At 38.5% G+C, this 21181-nt stretch overlaps 1 protein-coding gene and 1 long non-coding RNA gene across 2 annotated transcripts in view; both read left to right on the top strand.

Moving 5' to 3' along the window:
• PCBD2 (pterin-4 alpha-carbinolamine dehydratase 2) overlaps positions 1-21181 on the top strand; it is a 29002-nt gene that overhangs the window by 3544 nt on the left and 4277 nt on the right. The gene's annotated exons all lie outside the window — the stretch shown is intronic.
• On the top strand, positions 9-20419 carry LOC135330036 (uncharacterized). The gene is made up of 3 exons (XR_010391773.1): positions 9-1540; positions 2405-10676; positions 20313-20419. It is a non-coding gene; the product is annotated as an uncharacterized LOC135330036 (long non-coding RNA).

The raw sequence follows: 21181 nt of genomic DNA, 5'->3' as shown, positions 1-21181 counted from the left end.
GTAATTATCGTTATATGCCACTTTTAATTTAAAGGAAACATAATTACTTTAATTTCCATATGATCCTGATGGGAAAATATTTATATTCAGAAATTTGGGAGTGTCCTTTTGAGGCCAAACACTGTTGGATTTGCCTGGGTGGATTGTTCTCTGATTCTGATCTTATTAGGTGGAGTGAATAAATTCCATTTTGTGAATATTAGAATATATCTACCATGCAAATACAATTTCTTAATATTGGGGTCAGGGTTGGTACTATGGGATTAGACAAATAATATTTGATCCTGATTTTTTTTTTAAATTTAATTAGTAGCAGTCCTAGATTAATGATAGAAATATTTAGCTGTTGGATAGTGCAGTTCGTTTTTGTCTGGTAAGAACTTGAAAAAGGTGGGTAAATGTAAGAACCGAAACTTTTGGGAAAGAAGGTCAGGAAAGTATGATAAGCTTCATCTCCTAAACAGGAAAGTGGAGTTCTAATACACTTTTGAATGAATTGCAGTAGCTGATCTTGCACTGCCTTTGGCACAGCGGATTATTGCTTAGGCCTTGCTGGGTTTATATTTGAGGTCAGAATCCTGAGCCATAATACAAACTTTCAAGAACACATCTTTGAAATTAGTTGCAGACTTGTTTTGAAAATATTGAAGTTTTCTTGAAACTTAGGGTCAGCTGCATTCTAGTTACTTAAATATTTATTTGCAAGAAAATTTGACTTTTGATGAATCAAGAGACTTTTTGAAAAAGTCATCTCCCAAGAACTAGTTAACTGTATTGAATGTCTATGTTCTCTCATAGTGTCCTAAATTTGTGAGTTTGTGTCCTGTTAATTTCCCCAAAACTAAAATTAAGAATAATAGTTATTTGCACCTTTCGTTATAGCTAGTCTATTTAGCATGTTTAGGTTCATATTTAAGGACATGTTGCCAAAAGATGAACATTTATAGCATGTGGTTACCATTTCAGTTATATTTGTGTCCTGACCTCTTTTGAAAGTTTGCTATAATGTGTGTTAATTCTGCTGCTGCTCTTCCATTTGGTTCTGTTCCTTAAATTCAGCTATTTTCAATTTTTTTCGTTCTGGCCAAAGTAACAGTGAATTGTGAATTAGTGAATACTAACGATTACTTTTTTAGGGGAGGAGGGGAGCAATGCAAGATTTTCTCATAGTATTGGAAAACAGCCTGTATGTGGAAGTGAATGAAGACAATTCCCGTTCTATTTTATTTCTGAAAGATGTGCTTTCTCAGGTGTGAGAGGAAACAGGATTTTACTAAGGTGACTTGCTCTGGGTAAGATGAGTCTTTTCTCCACTCCTGGAAGGACATAGCAGAACACCAAACTGGTATTTGTTGGTGTATGTAGGGACTAAGAGTGTGCTGTGAGTTGTTTGTTTACACGGCTATGCTTAAGCTCAGACAGAGATCTTTAGGAAATCATAGTAAGCTAGATAAACAACAATTTGCAACGCTGACTCTTTCTTTTTGCTATTTCAGATAGCAGTTGTCATAGTAAGGAAAGCCCAGACAGTAGAGGGAAGGTGAGTGAAGTGCTCCCAGGCTGTTCTGAGCTAGGTGAAAGAAAAACAGAAAACTGCTGAAAAATGAGCTCACAAGCAGCACAGTGTTGTTCCAGAGAGCACAGAGTCCTCGGTGCATTTTTTTTTCCTGGATTGCACTTTAAACCTGAAAGTTAATATAGAACAAATTAAACCATATCATATAACAAATCACGGGGCAGCAAAGGAGGGGAGTCCCTGAGAGGAAGCTTGCATGAAACCTCGGTGACATGTAAAGGCAGCTAGGAGAACTGGAAGAACCAAGAGAGAGCGGCATGTTTGACCTTGATGAGATGAAAGAAACACGTGGAAGAGTTGAGATTTCAGCTTTTAGGCTTGAAATATTCCTGAAACGGTGTTCCTGCCAGGGCAAAACCAACCTTGTTGGTTCAGCAAACTAGAAATTTTTTTTAAGAGTTAATCAAAAATATTTTTGCATACTGTAAATGTGTTAAATCATTTTGATCAGATGCATTTAGACAGTGTACTGGTAGACATATCAAGAGACAAATCAGTGTGCCCCACCAGCAGATAGCTAGAAAACCCATTTTTTCAGCCCAAAATGAGAAAGTTGGTGTGTTGACTCCAGTAGATCTGTCTTACAAAATACGTAGATGTTCATATGTCTGCCTAACTTGAAGTTTGATAAAGAACATACGTGTATAGGAAATCAAGCGTATGTAAATACACATACTAGGAAATGGTTATGAAGTAGATGTTCATACTTCTAGTACATATCCCTTTAGAAATGGTAGTCTTTAAATAAATAAATAAATAAAATTGCCACTTCATTTGGTTGGACGGTATTGGTACAATCTGTGTTCCATTCTTGCTTGCCCTTCACAGACCTTCTCTAAGGGAGACTATGAGAACTGTGTCAGCAGAAGTTGGGAACTGGCTTCAAAATTTAGCTTTTTCGTGGCAGCACTTGGTACGTCCAGCTGGGAAAACAAGTAGAGTGGATTCTCTCTGTAGCTCTAATTAGGATCAAGGTTATATGTGAATTTCTGAAGGCAGAATATCACTTACTGATTTTTAGAAAACGGATGAAGTACCCTCATTTGCGATTGCAGAGGGTGGAAGCTGTTTGTGGTATCATAGGCCCGGGGAAGGGCTTAGTCTGTGATTTCCAGCTAGGACATTCAGAGCTGGTGGTAGGGAGCAAGTACTTGTCTTTTGGAAAACTGAAGCTGGAAGTGAATTAAAACTGATGCATGTGTATGCTTATTGAAACTTATACTTACCAATACTCTAAGTAAATAATGTTTATTACAACTTAGGGAACACATGACAAAAATAGAGCTATATACCTGCTTTGTAGTGTGGGAGAGTTTAGTCTTGTAATGAAAAGAACAAACTTTTAGGTACAGCTTCTTTTATTTCATGCAATAAATCTTCCGTTTACAATATTTAAAGTGTGAGTATTTAGTAAAAGTCAGAGAACTGAGAAATATAATTTCCTCAGTGATCTTCGTTCTGTCCTTTTACAGATGGCATAAAATCAGGTGTGTAAAAAAAATTGAGTTAGTTGAGCTGACATGAAAGGTATTTCAGATTTATGTTTTGCAGATGATATTGGTATGATTAATGTATTCATTGCTTTTTTTTATTGCTTCGCACAGATAATGTTCGTGATGCATGGAAAATTCTGTGTCTTTAAAATCTATGCCAGGTTTACAAAGTTTGTATATGTCAACAGATGTTAAGAATATAAACACAACTTTTATTATAAAGTTGTGCAAATGTGTAGACATGAACTTGGTTTATGTATATTATTTTCAGCATGAGAATGAAATGAAACTTCTGTGAAACAAGAGTTATTTAGATTCCTGAAGCTTTCAGGCTGAGATTAGCTTGGTTAAAAGCGATCAGAAATGGGCTGCCTTCTTCCTAACTGACAAGCTAATGACACTTCTGGCTTACAGAGTTATTTTGCAACACAGAGCTTAAAACTGCTGATGCTGTTTGTTATTTTGAAGATACATTTTCATGAAAATGGGCTTTTGGGATACACTTCTCTAAAACAAGTTGGAAACAGTTTGAAATCCCAATATAAAACCTCTGGTTAATTTTACTGCTGTGGGTGCCTGGCACGTGCGAGTCCTGATGTCCTGGCTAAAACAGTGTTAGTGTTCCTGGTGTCCTGTACTCCACGACATGGTGCAGGCCCAAAGAGAAGTGTCTGATGCCTGACAAGACTTGTTTCTCGCCCTTCAGCTGAGCAGCTCCTGACTGAGATGTTTGGTTCCTCTCCCACTGCGGTGCTATTACTACTCTTGTCTGTTCTCCGTGCTGCCCGGCTTACCACCGAAGCACGGTAACATATGGAGGCAAAAGAGTTTTTTCTTTATCTTCCTCAAAGACCTGTTTTTGTTTCCTTTACTTCAAGATAGCCTTGTGGGTAGGTGTTCTAAATCTTGTATAAGATACGCTAACTGTGGGAATAAACACAAACACAGCTGAACTCCAGAGGAGAATGCCTTATCCTCTGGAGTAGGTGTATTTATCATACTGATACATCATTTCCTCCTTGTCGATGCTTTGTTGTTAGCAGTTGCATGTATTATTGATACTGCTTAATAGCCTGTAGGCAGCAACCTATTAGAATTTCATGTCTCTTACCTCAAGGAGGGTTGTTTAGGTGTGCTTACTTAAAAGAGATCCCCTGCTGAATTATCTGCTAGAGAGCTCAGAGACCTTAGTGAGAATGGAGACGTGATCATGTTAGATAACATACGGAGTTGCGGTACTTTTCCTGGAGCGCATGCGTTCAGAAGCTCTGGCCGTACTATTTAATTGCAATGAACAGATCCTGTTATACTCTTAAAGACCTCTTTACTTCAGCAGGGCTTTGTTTGAAGGAAAAGGTCTGACTGTGAGGGTGAGGCCTGGCAGAATTGGGGTGGATAGACTTAGACTGCTCTCCAGGAGATCTCTGAGATGGTTCTGGGTGAAGATGAGCCACCATAAACTTTACAGTTATATCAGAGCTTATTAAATTGTCTTTTTTCTTGTCTACAGGTGTACTTTCTATAGCCATCGACTGGCAACAAGGCAGCAAAACCCAGGGCTAGTATCACAGCCTGTTTTCCTCTTGTGTTTTTCCTCTGTTGTTGTTGTTCCTTTGTGAGCTGGCAGAGAACAGAAAAGTGAATCTGGCTTTTAAAATGTGCTGGGGAGAACTGTTGTGGGAGGCAGGAAGAACAAAAAAGTTATCTGGGCTTTCAGGCTACTTTGTATCCCCAAAAAGGCATGTTTTAAAGCCTGTTAATTACTGTTTCTGTGTGACTGCAACAAAAAGTTCATCTTCAGGCTAGAGAGCAAGCAGCTTGTTTCCAGTCTGCCAAAGCTAAATTCAAAACCGTGATAGAAGTGTAATTGGCACTTTCAGACTGTACCAGTAGGTTTTACTAGTTATAGTTCTGAGATTCAGAAAGGAAACTGCAGATTGGACAAATGTTTGAAAGTCAGTAATCCAGGGAGGGTAGAATTGCTGAATACCTTCATGTCCTGACCTATATCTCAGGAATTTCCTGGAATTTTCTCAGTATTTCATCTCACTGAACTTCATGAGGAGTGATCATGCAAAGGGGACAGAGTTAGCTTCAAATCCAGAATTTCTGCTGAAAACACTTTGCCCACCTGTTCTTACAAATTGCGCTTACAGGTAATTCAGAAATTCAGTTGAAGATCTCTTTTTGGTTTAGTACTTTGCATGGAGCCAGTCTGTTTTTTTTCTGACCAGTCGTGTTAGTTTCTTGCTTGGGTTGTGTGGACAGACCTGACAACCGAGGAGGAAGGAGTAGTAACACAGAAAACTCCTCTGGAAGTGGTGAAACATGAAACTTGGGTTTCTAGGGATTTATCCCCCCTGTCGTCTTTGCCATTACTCAAATACTTCCAGCTCTTCTCCCTCATGATGTCCCTCCAGCTTCATCTTGTGCCTGACTCTGAACTGGGCAGGAGGCAGCATGGCTATGAATGGCTCCAAGCACCATATATGCTGGCTGGTTTGCTTACAGGCAAATGGAAGAGCAGTGTTGAGCCCTCAGTTTGGGTCCTTCTCTGTCCAACTGCTAAAAATTTGCAGGAACATTGTAGCTTTGAAAATTCCATGTCTCTTGTCAAATTTAGTTAAATTTGACCAGAGGGTTTAGGGGGAAACTGCCTGTGTGATTGCATTTCCTTAGGTAATCATGCAAAAGTAAAAAATACTGTTGCAGAATTACAAAGGTGGGCATGTTTGCTGATGGTCAGGTTCAGTATTTACAACTGTTTTCCTTTATGGGATAATTTTAAAATGAAGGCTTTTATAATTTCATCTAGCCTTTTTCCAAAAAAGGAAAGTAGATGCATGAGACCTCTGATGTCATTTTAGAAAATGACAGGAAATCAAGTGCTTTAAAACTTTTAGAAGTTATTTTAAATACATTTTCTGTTTTGGTGACACAGGACACAGGTGAAAGATGAGCCTGAGCAGAGATGATAGGAAGGAAACTTTGGAGAACTTCGTGTAGTGAGAGTAGAAGCACATGTGTTTCGTTGTGAGTGTGGAATCTCGTTTTTCTGCAAACTTTTTTGAAAGAGATGTGCAAAAGTTCTAGAGCTGTTAAATAATTCTTCTCACTTTGCATTTCCTTTCTAAATTTGCTAGCTGTTTTGCTTGAAATCCAGAATAAAGTCTAGAGCAAACTCTCACAGAACACATTACTATAAAGAGTAGTAGACGCCCTTTTTTCCTCATTGAAATGCCAGCTATTTTCCTTTTGCCGTAGGAAGACATACTCAGTTTTGTCCCTTTAAATTGCTTGTGGCTATATATCATGGTTATAATATGGTTATATATCCAAAGTAATTTGGTCGGATATGCAGTGAAATTCTTTATTTGTTTTAATCATCTTACTTGGTGAAAATCCCTTGGCATGGGTCCTTTTCTTTATGTACCTTTACTTTGTGAAGCTCTTCAGGACCATTCATCAAGTTTACCCTATGGAACTGCAATAGCGGGGACATATTCTTAATGAGTTAGTGCTGTGCTGGTTGCTCCAATCACTTTAGCTTAGTTTAACTTACTGTACAATAATGCTGAGCATGTCTGAATGTAATCTGTGTCGATACTTCCTTTTCTGAGTCCCGGCACATTGCTTTGTCTTCTGTGTTGATCAAAGATTGGAAAATTTGTTTTTATATGCATAGGCAGTGAATTTCATTGCTGTTTTATATACTTAATCTTTTGGCTGTTTGGCTGAAATATGTCCACGCCTTTTACGTATTGAAAACATAATATCCTTTAACCTACAATCTGTGGAGTTAAAATGAATTTTATTTCAAATATTCAGTCGTGGACCACATCTCCAGCTTTTTATATGCCACAGTGGTCTTGTTTTTTTTCTTCTCCATTGTCTGATAGTGAGGTCATTTTCAGTCCTCTGAGAAACTTTATTCCCAGCCAGATGCGGGCCATATATTAAAAGTAGCACCTGTGGCTAATATCACAGCAGCTTACCATAAATTTACATGGTAACTAGGATTATATCTGTCAAGACTGTTAAAAAATGTCTAGATTTAATTTGATTTCCAGTATTGAAGGAGCTCTCCAACATTTTGCTTCATAACTATATTTTAAAAGTTAAAATCACTCCATTGTTAAGTTTTATAGCACTCCCAGTGCCCATTAAGTTGATTTGTTAAATGGAGGTCAGAATAAAGCAAGTTGGCTACATTAGGATCGGAAACCAACCCATTTGTGACAAATTTAGTCCTCGCGTGTGAATCTTCTCAAAGCCTCGGTACTGATTGGTTTCAGGTGTAGCTTATGTCAGTTTTGCTTAACCTCAAAGAAAGAGCAACATGAGTCCATTATTGTCAGTTATGCTAACCAAAAGACAAACCCGTTTTCATTTGTTTGGGGCGTTCGTTTTTTTTAATGTAATGTTTGACTGCTTGCTCCCTCACTTTAGAATTTTGCATTAGATTACCTGTTGAATGAAAAGAAGTGATTTTTTTATCCATCTAGGTAAGTGCTGTTTTTCATATAGACTTTCCTAAACTGCTTCATTTTCCATTATCCTTTGAGTCCTCTCCCATATGCTATGATTTGTGCACCTGCAAAGTTATGAAAGTATTTCTTTTGGTAGTTACGTTGTTCACTAACTTCCCTGCATTTATGAATACAATAACTGATTTACAATAAATCAGAATTATTTATGAGTGGATTTACAGAGTTGAGAAAATCTTTGTATCTGAAAATAATGAATTTCTGGCCTATCTGCCTGTTGACGTTTTCCTTTATTAGAAACTGATAGTGAAATTTTCAGGACTCGCAAAGGTTAACTAGCAAGCTAAACCAGAGCGAATGAACTGGCTCAACTGGCTCAGAACCTCGCATAGTAAAAATATATTATTCCTAGATGATCACACCTTCCTCGAGTTTATACTTGTGATTGACTTAGTAAATAACACTCTTGCCTCTGAGTCAGGAGGTCAGCGGGTCAAGTTCCAGCTGCGGGACCTGGACGCTTTCCACCTACCCACATCCCTGTATGGCAGTGGCTCCGAGAGGCTGGCGAGCTCCAAGTGTGCACGCAACTAAATGAAGTTCCTTGGGAGATCGTTCATTTGAAAGCTTAAGATTCTTCTTCCCTGGCTTTAAGAGAGAAGGAGGTGACAGTAGTGGCCTGGTCAACACAGCCTGTTTCCAATAATAATTCCAGTTAACTGGCAGCCAGCAGTTTTTCTACTGATGAGAAATGCTGCAAAGCTAGAAAGTTTATTGTGATGGAAATATTTAATCTGTTTGCATCTGGGCAGAAATTAAATTCTTGGAGCTGGGAAGTACTGGATTTATTTTCTTCTCATGGCCAACATGGCTCATGGGGTACAAGAACACATGTAAAGTCAGACTGAAAATATTCTGGAGCACGGACTGATGTGTTTTACACTTGCTAACTTTTTTCCTATTTTAAATGTAGGTGCCTTAGTGCATCAGTGGGCTCTGTCTTTTAAAGTTCTTCACGGTTTAGCCTTTCCTCATATATCTGGGTAGCTATATTACTGTAAAACCTGCTTCACTTTAACAGTATGCCACTTATGCCTGTTTTAATCAGGTATTTCCCTATTTAATACTTCTGCACTCCTGGCAAACCATTGCTTTATTCTCCAATTTCTTCCTTAAAACTTTGCTATTATAATGCGTATGAGAAACTCCTGCCAGATAAAAGTTTGGCAGGTGGCAAGTTGTGATTGCTCCTCTTCCTACTGTTTAGTCTCTTGTCCCCTCTTTGGCTAGGGTCTGTGCGTACAGATCATAGCGCAGCAGAGTCCGGTCTGTTTGGGACGGTAACAGTATGGTATCAGTGTCACCATTATATCATCATCATTGCACTACCACCATTGTCAGGCTGTCAGGATTATTAAAAATATCACAACATTAATGGTATTTAAATGGAATCCTTTTTAATTGGAGTTTCAGGGTGGGCTTACGTACTTTGCTTTCTTTAGGGATTGGTTTGTTGGTAAATGCTATTAGATAAAAATAAAACGTTAACTCTTCCCCCTAACTCTTGTCTTTTCCCCCCACCTTCCACCCTAAAAAAGATCTTTACTACTTGGTGAGCAAATCTTAAGAATTCTGAGCTGGTAGCTGTAATTGAAAGATGAAGTAGAGGTGAAATCCAAGATGCCACTTCCTAGGTGTCTTAGAAGTTGCATTTGCATCAGTTTAATTTTTCTTATGACTTTACTGTGATTAAGAACAGTAATTTTATTGATGAGCTAAGCTGTAGCTAAGCCCTATTTCTCCTCAAAATAAACCATTCTCTCTCTCTCTCTCTCTCTCTCTCTCTCTCTCTCTCTCTCTCTCTCTCTTTTAATTTGTGGGGAAACTGCATCTCCAGTTGCTGAGTATGGCACACTGAGCAGACCTGTTGTATATAGACTTAAGCAGGCCAGTGCTTAAGGCTGTCCAACTGATCTTTGGGCTGCTCTCCAGTTGGCTCTAATACGAATGCTTTCCTTAAAAGATGGATTTATTATCACTTAAGTAAAAAATATTACAGCGTTTGCCTTATGCTTATTTCATGCATTAATCTGAATAAAAATAAATTATTTGTCAATGCCTTTTGGATTTCACAAGCATTGTTGTAGATTTGAAGAGGAGAAATTTTTCTCCTTCTTTCAGCTATATGTAATGCACAAATGGATTTATAATGATTATTCACTGTTTGAATTAAACTGGACGAACTGTATATCAGCCATACAGGCATACTAAAAGATAGCAAACAAGAGCAGGTCAACTGATTTTAACTAAAGTTTGAACTCTTTCTTTGTTAAACTAACTTTGGCAAATGTGGTAATGGTTTTGAATTCAGCTGGACCACTTCATTTGGGAAAATGTAAATAAGATTTATGTTGCCTTTTCTAAAGATGGTCACTCGGAATAATTTCTTTTACCTTTTCAGTTCAGGAAACCTCATGCCTTATAACTTTATGCATTAAAATTTATTTGTATGGGGGTGCTGCAAAGACGCTGGTTTAGATGCAAAGAGCACATCTCTCCAGCTTGATTATGTTTAACCTTCTGCATCCCCTTGCTTTTGGAATCGTGCCTGACTACATTTTAAAACTGTAAAGAACACCAGCAGTTCTCACTTTCTAGTAGTCCCCCTCCAAAAAAGCATGAAGGAAAAGCATGCTTTGGGATATTATACTCTGCGATTGTAATTAAAAATGGACTCTGGCTGGTCGAATAAAATAAAATAAAATTACAATGCACCTATTTAAAAATTAACCATTACTTGCCAAAAGCACATCAAACCCACTTAGCGGACATCCGTTAATCCAGCGGTTAGCTGTTTCAGGCTTTAATGCACACTGTTTTACACGTTAACGGTTTTGAAGTTCCAGGCCAGCGCTGACCTTTCACATCTGCTCCTTTCACAGTAGGAATCTCCACTTACTGCTTCCTGTCAGGCTGGATTAGAGTGACAAAGTGCAGCGCTCGGGCTGGCTGCAATTTCGTTTTTGATCAGAATTATTTCTTTCACAAACAATCACATTTGCTAAAATGTTACATCTGCTCTGAAAAGCCACTGGCAGACCCACAGTTTATCAGTGTGATGTGAGTATAATTTTTCTTTCGTCTTTCATAAAGCTGTAAACCGGCTTCAAATAGGTTTTTGGGGGCGAACTTTCCTTCCTCCTCCTCCTCCTCCCCTGCTCTCCATTTGCCATTTTCTCCCTTTAATTTTTGTTGGGCGCAGATGAAGAGTCGCTTACGTTTTGAAAAACATGAAGTCGACTGCGATGTCTTTGAGGGATTTGCATGAAGCTTTTGCTGAGGAACGTGTTGTGCAGCGAGGAGCCAGCGCGCTAACGCGGGGCCTGGGTTTGCGAGTGCTGAGTCAGCACCTCACTGCGCTGCTTATTTATTGCTAAGGGTGCTTTATAGGAAAATGTTTTATATTCCGAGGTGCAGAGGGGAAGGTCCTGATTCATTTCATGCTCGAGTGTGATTTTCATTGTGCTGCGAATAACAATAGAAATACATGCTTGTGTATTACCAAGATGTACCTTGTTAGAAGAATCTTTATGCCGTGATACGAGTGGATGGTTTTAGCAAGCAAAAACACTGTTAGCTTTTTACAAGCTCAGGTTGTTGTGTTTATGCATGCTTCTTTTAATGCCTAATCTAATAAACAGAAGTGTACAAAGGGTTTCCCTTACTTCACCGCATGCTCATTTGAATTTCTACAGGAAATTTGACATTGATTGGAGGGCTAAGAATTAGTATTTGTCTGCTTATGTGAACCCATCTACCCCTTTCAGTATGCCCCTATGTACAAAACGGTGTGGGTTGCCCAGATGAGCTCTTGTATCTCAGTAAACAAGCAAAAACTTGGAGCTTCTCAAAACTGTAGATAGTGCATGCACTCGATTGCTAGCAGGCCTGTGCTTAGAGCAGCCAGAAGGGCTCCGAAGACAGTTTAAAAAGTTGAGTGTAGGTTGTGCACTTCTGTCTAAGCTGTTAGTGATAAAGTGAACCTGTATTTTTAATACTGTATTTTAATGTAGTCCCCTTTGCCCATTTCTTCGTTACTTGCTTCAGCCATTGCCCTGAATATTAAATGCAGGAAACGAAGCACAAGTCCATGAAACTCGTGCAGGCTGCGCACGTTCCGTTGCATAAAGAACATTGGGCGTTAGAAAAGAGGTGAACTACCCAACTGATCAGGTTTGAAGAATGTCCCAAAGAGAAACATGTTGTCTGGGATGATGTTCTCTCTCTCCTACTCTTCTTTCACAGGATCTGTGGTTTGAAATGTTTGTGTTAAAAAGGTATTATTTGGATTTTATAGTGCAATGTAAAATATAAGCCAGCCCGTGCTGGCCCAGGAGAAACTCCTGCTGAGTTCACTGCATCCACATATAATCTGCTGCTACTGGAAAGGTTATACAAACCTTCTCGAGGCTCATTCTGACAATATAGTATGATGTTTTCAGCAGCTCAGTTGAGAGATGATTCTCTGACTGGATCTGCAGTATGTGTTCCTCAGATCATGTTATTTTATAGCTTTAGCTCTTTTTTGATTCTGGCTTGGCCAAGAGGCGGTTAGAGCACCTCTCTGAAATCCTCACACCTCCGTCTTCAGTGATTCCTTTATCACATGTTTGAGTTGTTGACCTTGTGATGTATCTGTCTTTAAAAAACCAAACCAAAACAAAAAAGCTCATAGCGTGGTGGTAAGAGGATAGCCAAAGATGAAATGATCATGAGACCAGCTGCTTCTTCTCTTAATCCATCATAAAGCAATGGCTTTCTTATCACTCTTTGATGTTTTCTTAGGATCATAAATGGCAGAGATTTAAAGGCTTATCAGAGGCAGGATGCGATTGCCCTTGGATACTCAGCAGAGAATATTTTGGATATTAAACTGGTAGTATGTGTAATCTTGGCCAAAAGACCAAGGAGAATTTTGTCTGAGTACTCCTTATGTTATCAACAACATGCATGGCATGTGAACTTCATTTTCATGTCTACAGGATGAAATCATTCCTTTGTGTACAAGTAAAAAGAAGCATTGGAAAAATAGCAGTATTTCTGCTATGGCCAAGTGTGTTTCATCCAAAATGTGGTGTGATGGGATAATGAACTTCCCTGTTCTTCTGGACCAATTCAGAAAAGCTTTCTACTCAAGCAAGCACCTGAGCACTATAAAAGTCAGAGGATTTGAGCACATTTTTGAAGTTAAGCATTCGCTTAAATTAATTCTCGTTTAGTCCAATTTCAAATAGCTTTATACTGTGGGCTGGAACTATGTGATCAAGGATGTTTTAACATCCAAGTGCCAGAATATTTGTGCAATATGAAGCATATAGGTGAGTAGAGTGACTTAACAGAAGATTCAGGTGCATGAATTCAAAAGGTTAGAGTGGGGAGTAACTGCATCTTATTACTAGTTTATTTTTATAGTGTTTTGTTTGAGGGCTTTATTACAGTACAGCTACAGTTTTGATTTGCTAGGCCAAACATTTATTTTAGCAAGTGAAATTATCATTGTTCTTTCAGTTGCACAGCCAAGAGAGTTTATTATTTTAAGTGACTGATTGCTTTAACAGGTGCTCAGTTAATGGGGGCTTCATTGTATTATTTAATGTTTTTAGGTAGGGTGCAAAAAGCTCATTTTAAAAAGTCATGTTTCTTTAAATAGCCATTTTATTTGGTGTAAACCTCCTAAGTGCAACCTTTATATTCCATTTTTGAGCACAAGAAAATGGCTTAGGAGGTGGAGGGCAATATTTAGCTGACTGTGTGGCTGGAGGATTTCTTCTGTGTCCTAGTTCAGTCCGGAAACCTGTGATTATTTTCTGCCTTTTTTCCTGTGTTGAGTGAGTAAGAGTACTATTAAGGAAAAGGGCAAGTGTAGCTTGATAAAACTGGATACAGATATTTAAAATCTGATTGAACATAATTTTTGAATAAATAATATTTACAAGGCTGCATTTACCTAGAGCATGGAGGAGAAAAAGTATTTCAGATGCTTTTCTAAAAAGTTGATATATCACAAATGCCATCTGTGGAAATCTTTGTAATTATGCATGATTTTAGCCGCCTTAGGTTTGCTACTGAAGCTGCTACAGAAGAATTCATTTAGCAGTGAGCTAAGGAAATAATGCTAAACTTTTACTTTTGTTCACCACGTCATTTAGCTCTGTTGCCTTTGAACCAGTTGACTTCTGATGGTATTTCATGAAGCATTCGGTGTTATTGGGTGCTAGGTAAGGTGCAAAGCTCAGCCTTCAGTGGCAGGGCCACAGCTAAAAGCCAGCAAGGTCGGGATGGGTATGCACGGCATAAAGGCTGCTGTTCAGAGAGCATCTCTGCGACAAGCAGAGGATGCTGCAGCCCTCTCCAAAGCAGATGGTGCATTAAAGGAGATGCCGTTGTTATGGGCTCCTGGGACCTTGTTCCTGGTTTAGCTGGAACTTTAAATTTAGGACCTTCACTTATTTTTGCATAAGTCTTTACAGGCAACAATAATTATTTTTATATGCCTATAAGCAAAAGAATATATCTTCTAATAAGGTGGAGTTTAGATAGTTTGAAATTTTTATCGCTAGCAGAAAGAAGTTTTTGTGCTGGTTTACGACATTGCCATGTTCTCTTACTTCATTCAGTCAAGCTTATAAATCTTTTTGGTGGTACAGATGATTAAATTGGACATGAAATCTGTTCATTGAATCACTGTGCATATTATCTACTTTCTGTTCATGCAATCCAGGTGCAATCACTTATTGTAATAAAAATGAGAATAGGAAAAATGATCCTCAGATAACACTGAGGCTGCTGGAAAAGTAAAAATAAGGAGGAAGAAGGTAATAGATGTAGCATGTTGTATCATATTATCACCAATAAGGGAAAAATAGGTCCAAATTCATCAGTTATGAAAATACTGATATAAGCAGGAAAGGTAAAGGTGAGATTTGTCATGCAGAGTGCACTTGAGTGCATTTTGCACACGAGTGAACGTGAGGGGAAGATTAAAACAAAAGGAGGAAGAAGTGTTTAAGAGCAGGTCAACACTCTTTATACCTTTCTGTTAGTTGCTTTTCTTGCATCAATTCTCTATATCCCTTGGCCTTAAGAGAAATTTTGTACTTGTTTCAGACCTGTTGATTCTTGGATGGGGCAAACTATGCTTGCACCTGTTTTATGATAAACCTGTGTCATAGTTTAGATCCCTGCTGAATTTGGGAGATAAAGCCTTTGACTCAAACTTATTTTGGAGATTTGCATGTTTGGTAGCATCAGAACTGTAGAGCTTCTAGTGCTGCACCTGGTCTAGATTGTACTGAATAAATGTAAACTTTTCTTCGCTCTGAGCAGCTTGGGCTTTTTCCTGAGGACAGAATTCCTGAAATTGCCGTCTGTCATCTCCTGCAGCTCTTGACATTATACCGGTACCTGTGTGAGAAAACATACCAGTTTAAGAAAGGCCATGCCTCAGAGCTCCAGTTCTGTTTGCCTCCATTTATTCTTCATGTTCTTAAAATTGGTAAATCATATGACAATAAACAGAAATACCCTCAATGAAGAGAGAAGGGGAAGCTGTTGTTTATCTGGTCAGGTGGTTTAGATTAGCAGTGATGCTGGTCTGTATTATGTTACTTCAAATCATAGTGTCCCAACAGGACATAAATTATGAAGATTGTTACAGTATGTTTCATCCAATGTAAGATCAACAAATTGGAATAATTTTTTTATAGGAAAATCAGTGCTTTGGCAAGGTTGTTGTTGAAGAATTTAATTTAACTTGAGCTTTGCTTGCATTATTTCTTAATATATAAAAACTATTTGCATAATGTATGAAGTATAAACATTTTCAGAATCAAAGGCAAGAATGCCTTTTCCAAGATTACATAGAGTGGCAAGCTACTTAGAGTAGATCAGTGTTTGTGCTTTTGCTGTCAAAAGTGTTTGATATAGAGCTGGCTCGCTAGTTTCTTCACCGACGTAATTGTAAACAAGTGTTGCAAGATAGAAACAGCCGCCTTTGTACAACATAGTGTAAAGGTTTTTGCATACTGTGGCAGACCTAACATACAACTTGGAGTATGGCGTTTAGAGCTATAATATGAGTATAGATAGGTAACTTTATTTTTAAGAGCAAAGTAACGTTTCACTTTGTTATGAATGATGTGTGCAGATATGTGTGGGGGATGTGAGTAGTAAGCAGTGGATTTCTGAAAGGTTATTGTAAATTCAGAAGAACATGGATGGTTAAGTTAGAAGTTGTAGGGTTTTTTTTGTTTTGTTCTGTTTTTTTTTAACAACTCCGCATTTCTTTTTTAAGACAGAAATGGCCACTTCCATCCTTTCCCTTTGTTGGTATTTTTCAGAGTTACGAGTAGTGTTTTCCCAAATCCTGAGCAAGGCTCGGAGAACAGGAGTGTTAGATGTATTAGTAGTTTGAGTAGCGAGATATTATTAAAGAGGAGGAAAAAATCCACCACCTTGGATTTGCCAGGAATTTTTCACGTTCATGCTCTGCTTGTGCTCCAGGTGGACATGGTGTAGTATTGTTTCCTAGGCGTGAAATGGAGGTAATAGGGAAACTTGGGCAAAACGTGCTAGCCCGCTTCCATGGCAAATGAGTTGTTAAAAGTGTGCAAGGCCTTAAGTCGTTGTCCTTCTCTGTTTTCAGTGTGTTGCTGATCTTCAAAGAGACTAGAGCCTCCATGACTTGCTGGCTGTCCCACCAGAGCGATGGGGGACCCGATTCTGTCGAGCCACGAGTTATGCTAAGCTCCAGACAAGGCAGGTGAGGGACAGAGGTGAAGGTCCTCAGGGCAGTCTGTAGCAGAGCAAGGTCACAGAAGGGGCTGGATGATCGAGAGTTTTTAGGACATGATTTAGTTGCATTCTCAAGAAGGATTGTCCTAGTATTCTTGGAATGATATTAAAAGGGGGAAGAGCAACAGTAAAGCATTCCCCTGCTTTATGTCGTATATAAATCCAGACAGGCCCCCCCCCCCCCCCCAAAAAAAAAAAAAAGGAAAACCAATGTCTAATGCCACATGGATTCAATTTCCCTGGAGAATATTCAGATAGACTGACGCCATCAGGAGACAATCCTAAAATGGGCACATACTTTCAAGAATGAGTACCTGTCCTTGTGTGTTGCTCTCACCTTTTTAAATATTAATTGGATTCCTCTTTGTTGTGTTTTAACCACATTGTCATTTTCCAATTAATAGTGTGATGCTATAAGAAGATCTTGCATATTTATAAGGTAAAAATATTTCTTAAAGGAGTTAATAGGATTTAAAATAAAACACCCTTGATTTTTCTTGTGAGCACAGCAGAAAATGTCATGAGATTAAGTTAAACCCTAGTGACGTTACAAAACGCACTTTAATTTAGCTTAACATGAGTTTTCCCTTTTATCTGCTGACCCATAGCTCACTGTTAGGTAGTAATGTAAGCTAGATATGTGAAAACTTCTACAGCTTGGAACTGAACCTGAATGATTTGAGTTTATTTTTGTGATAAGTGTTCAAGCTGCTTGAAGAACCAAGAGGACGCCTGCTATAAACCACGTGCAATGATCATTTTTACTTCGGTGAATGGAAAGCAAATGCGCTAAGCATAGTTATCTATTGTCATATATGACAATGGCACTATAACTTGTGTTATTTATGCATTTCCCACCGATAAATGATACAAATGTAGCACTGATGGGTGTGGGAGGGAAGACAGGTAGCCCTTACATTGCAAAAGGTCAAGGTTAATGCTGCCTCAAGCATTATAATGACAGATGGGAGGCAGAAACTTTAATGTACTTGTGATTAGCATATGGTTTCCTTGGCTGAATGTCTGAAGGATTGAAGAGGCCTGGGTACTGTCTTCAAAGTTTACATGTTTTAAAACAAATAAATAAAAAGTACGGTTATATTGTTGAGCCCCTCAGCTGTTTTTCTTGAGTATCTTCATTTTTGTGTAAAGTATTGTCAGCTGCTTTGTTCTGGAGATACACTGTGGTAATCTATCACTGGGGACTCGCTGTTCAGTGATATATTAGCACGACATATCGACCTGTGTTGCTTTGATGTATAACTCATCAAGATAATGTTGGCAAGCATTGTACAAAAGCAGCATGTTTAAAAAGTATTAAGATGAATTGATTCCTTGCTTAAGAAGTGTGAAAGGAAGAATAATAGCAGATTAGCTCAGGGATCCTGCGAGTCTCGCAAAGCTGTAAAACGTCGTGCAGTGAGAAGTGGTGGATGGAATTTCATCTTTCCTCCCGCTTCTGTTTTTCCCATTTTCAAGAAACACTAGTTGCATTAAGCCTTATTTTTGATAGCGTATTTTATCACTTTAAAAAGCAGTTTGGCCAGTCCCAAAACACTACTTGAGCAAGATCTGACAGCTGAATTTTTTTTAAATCTTTTTTTCACTTTCTTAGTATAAGTTATTCTTCCAAGAGTAGCTCTGATTTTTATCTCATGCAGGCACACTATGACCGGTAGTATTTAAAAACCATTTTAGAAGTGGTGTTACAACTGAAACACCAGTAGTTTTTAGTTCCTTCTTTCATGGTCTTAAAAGACATGAAGGCAGAAGACCTGCTAGCACATCCAGGACATCTCCTTGTCTGTTCAGGATTGCTTTGCTCAGTACTTTTTCTACTGTTGTTGCCTAGTTTGTTACAGAGATTCTGCTGTCTTCCTTGGCTTGGGCTGTGATGAGCTTGTTCAGAGTAACCTATGTGTACAGATGTTATTTTAGCCAGAATAGCCCAAATGTACCAGATGGTTTAGGCTGAAAGTATTTAGTTAATATGCCTGTTACTGAAATATCGGAATACTTTACATAATAGAATATTTAATACACTAATGTGTCTTTGAACACTTCTTTGTGGCTTCTGGAAAACACGTGAATCCTTTTGTTCTGCCCTGTTTTTCAAGTTGATATCTGAAAAAGTTCTCTTTAGTGGCCGGGGGGCTACAGAACTCTGTTATTAGTATAGTTAAGTTCAAGACTGTGTTGGATCTTACTGTCATAAGTAAAGTACTTGTCCTACTTTCATCAAGAAGTGCGTGATGGTCTGATAAACTCTACCCACCAATGCCATCTTGACAATGATCTTGCACTGCAGACTGTTTAATAATTTTCATTATTTTTAATTAAAGTTGAAAAAGTGCAGACTCCTACTCAAATTAAGGTTGTTTGTGTTGCCGGAATGTGGTAATTACTTTAATTGATCACAAGATAGTTTCCTTGATCACCAATTAGACCAAATTACTGATCAAGTTTCAAGACGTGAAGAAATGTCCAACCTGATTTTATGTATTAGTGTTTTCATAGCTAATCAAACCTAAATATCTTTTCCTTCCAGAGCCAATTGTATTTTCTAAAAGAAAGGTTATGGCTCTACAAATATAAAGGTGATTCATAAACAATAGCGTTCTAATTCATTTAATTGGCAAAGGAAGTATTTAGGACCTTAATGGAGATTGCACTGGTGAAATTGCTCGGCAGAACTGTAGCTCATTTTCTTAGTGGGAGATTCTTACTTTTTGTGTATAAATAAAATAAACTCAAATACAAAAAGTAAGTTGCTTTGAATAATTTGCAATGAGAAAGAATTGCTCTGAGTAAAGCAGGGCAATATGTATGTATCACACATGTGCACACTTTCATCCTTTACTAGAAACATCAGACTACTCTAGTTATGACGGTTGTAGTCAGCTGGAGCACTCCAGCCCTTATTTCCAAGGTTAGGGTCTTAGAAAAGAGCAACAGGACCTGTCCTGGGGAGGGCCCTCTGTTCTGAAATTAATTCCTTTGCAGGGTACAGGCAACCCCAAGTTCAGCGCTCTTCAAGAATATGTTCAGTTTTAAGACAAGTGTCCATTTCATCCAGCTGGGAGGCTTTTTGCTGACTGCAGGGGAATGAGAGAATAGATTAGCCTGGTGGTGCACTAATTGGGGAGGATTTGTTGTCATAAGGTGGGAAGGAAGAGCTCCAGAACAGATTAGTCTCACAGGCTAGTTTGTTTGCAGAGTAGTCTGCTGTGTTCCCTCCGTCTGAGCGCAGAGCAACCGAGTACGTTCATGCAATAAATGAAGCGTGCATGGGTAATATAAGCCGCATATGTACATATGCGGGTGGGTTACTCAGTCTGATAGTCGTTGGTAGTGCATACGTGAACTCGGTAGGGTTTTTCATAAATCTGATCTAGTTTTCCCTTTGCTGTTTGTACGAAGGCCATCTAATTGCAGATGCGTTGCTGACTGTTTCAAACTTTTGGGGACAACTTTGTATATAAGTTGCTGTGTTGGAAGTAACACTCCAATTAAGCCAATGGGAACTCTGAAAACCTTTAAATAAAATATGTTTTAGAACTATTAGTGCATACGTGTTCCAACTCGTCACTAATACCTAGTGCACAACTTACTGCTTTCCGCTTCAAAGCATGTTGTTGAAACATTTGAAATTTTTTAACCATAATTATTCACTCCGAGTAAAATTAAACCAAATGAGAGCTTCAAGGGAAGTTAGATTTCCCAAATTTTGGAATGCTCTTGGGTCAAAGAAAAAAGCTTTTTAATTGCTGACAGTTTGGTGATTTCCAAATGACAAACCTCATTGGAATGATTTTCTCTGATTATAACGTTTGCATTCATTTGACTGGCAAAGGTACTAACAAAGTCATACTTCATCCAGGCACTGATTCTTTTTTCGTAAAGGTTTTTGTAATTTGTGGGAGGCTGAAAGACTGAAGCTATTATCAACCATTATATGTTATTCGTTGACCACATGTTTGTTTGAAATGGCCATCACTTGGTGGAATGTGGACTATATACGTTCTCTTCAAGTTAGCACTACAAAACTACCTAAATCAGGTAGGTTTTTGCTGAGATGGTTGTATCGTAATATGAACCAGACCACAGAGATGGATGTGACTTTTGCTTTGCATGTTAATTTAGGTCCCGAACCCTGATGGATGGGAACACAGTATGAGCAAAGCCTATTGACTTAAAGGCGTTCTGCTCATGCACTGAGGCCCTTTGGGCCCTGTTGTATAATTGCATTCTTGATTTGCATGGACATTCTAATTTTCCTTGTAGTGTAGTGATTTACTCTTAAGTATTTTGGCAAGAGTCTCCTATTATTTTCTTCTTGAGCCTGTGATAAAACCTGCATCCTGGAGAAATGTGCAGTGCAGAATATAGGGGCAGAGGATTGGGAAATCTATTTTAACCATTTAAGGTAAAATATGAGGTCATAAAGCAGAGAGCCAAACCCACCTGCTGCCTTTCTCCCCCCAGTAAGATAAATAGCAAAGTAATTACATGAAAGGATGTGTTTCTGGTATCTGTTTAGTATAAGAATACTGTGGCATGATGCTTAATTAGAAACGGCAGGTTGGCAAGGATGCAGGAGATGAGAAGTGTTGGGATGGATGTTTAAAATACCTTGTGGATGCCAGAGGTAAAAGCATTGCTCTCAGGCAGTGGTTTTGAATCCCTGAGTTAGAAACATTTAACAGAACGGTTTAACCAGGATCTGAAGGGGATAATTTCCGCAGCATCAGGAAATGTTTTGGTGGCATGAG

The sequence above is a fragment of the Dromaius novaehollandiae genome, chromosome 15 (assembly GCF_036370855.1).
Source record: "Dromaius novaehollandiae isolate bDroNov1 chromosome 15, bDroNov1.hap1, whole genome shotgun sequence".
In the NCBI taxonomy this organism is placed as follows: Eukaryota; Metazoa; Chordata; class Aves; order Casuariiformes; family Dromaiidae; genus Dromaius; species Dromaius novaehollandiae.
This window is presented reverse-complemented; position numbering and strand designations above follow the sequence as displayed.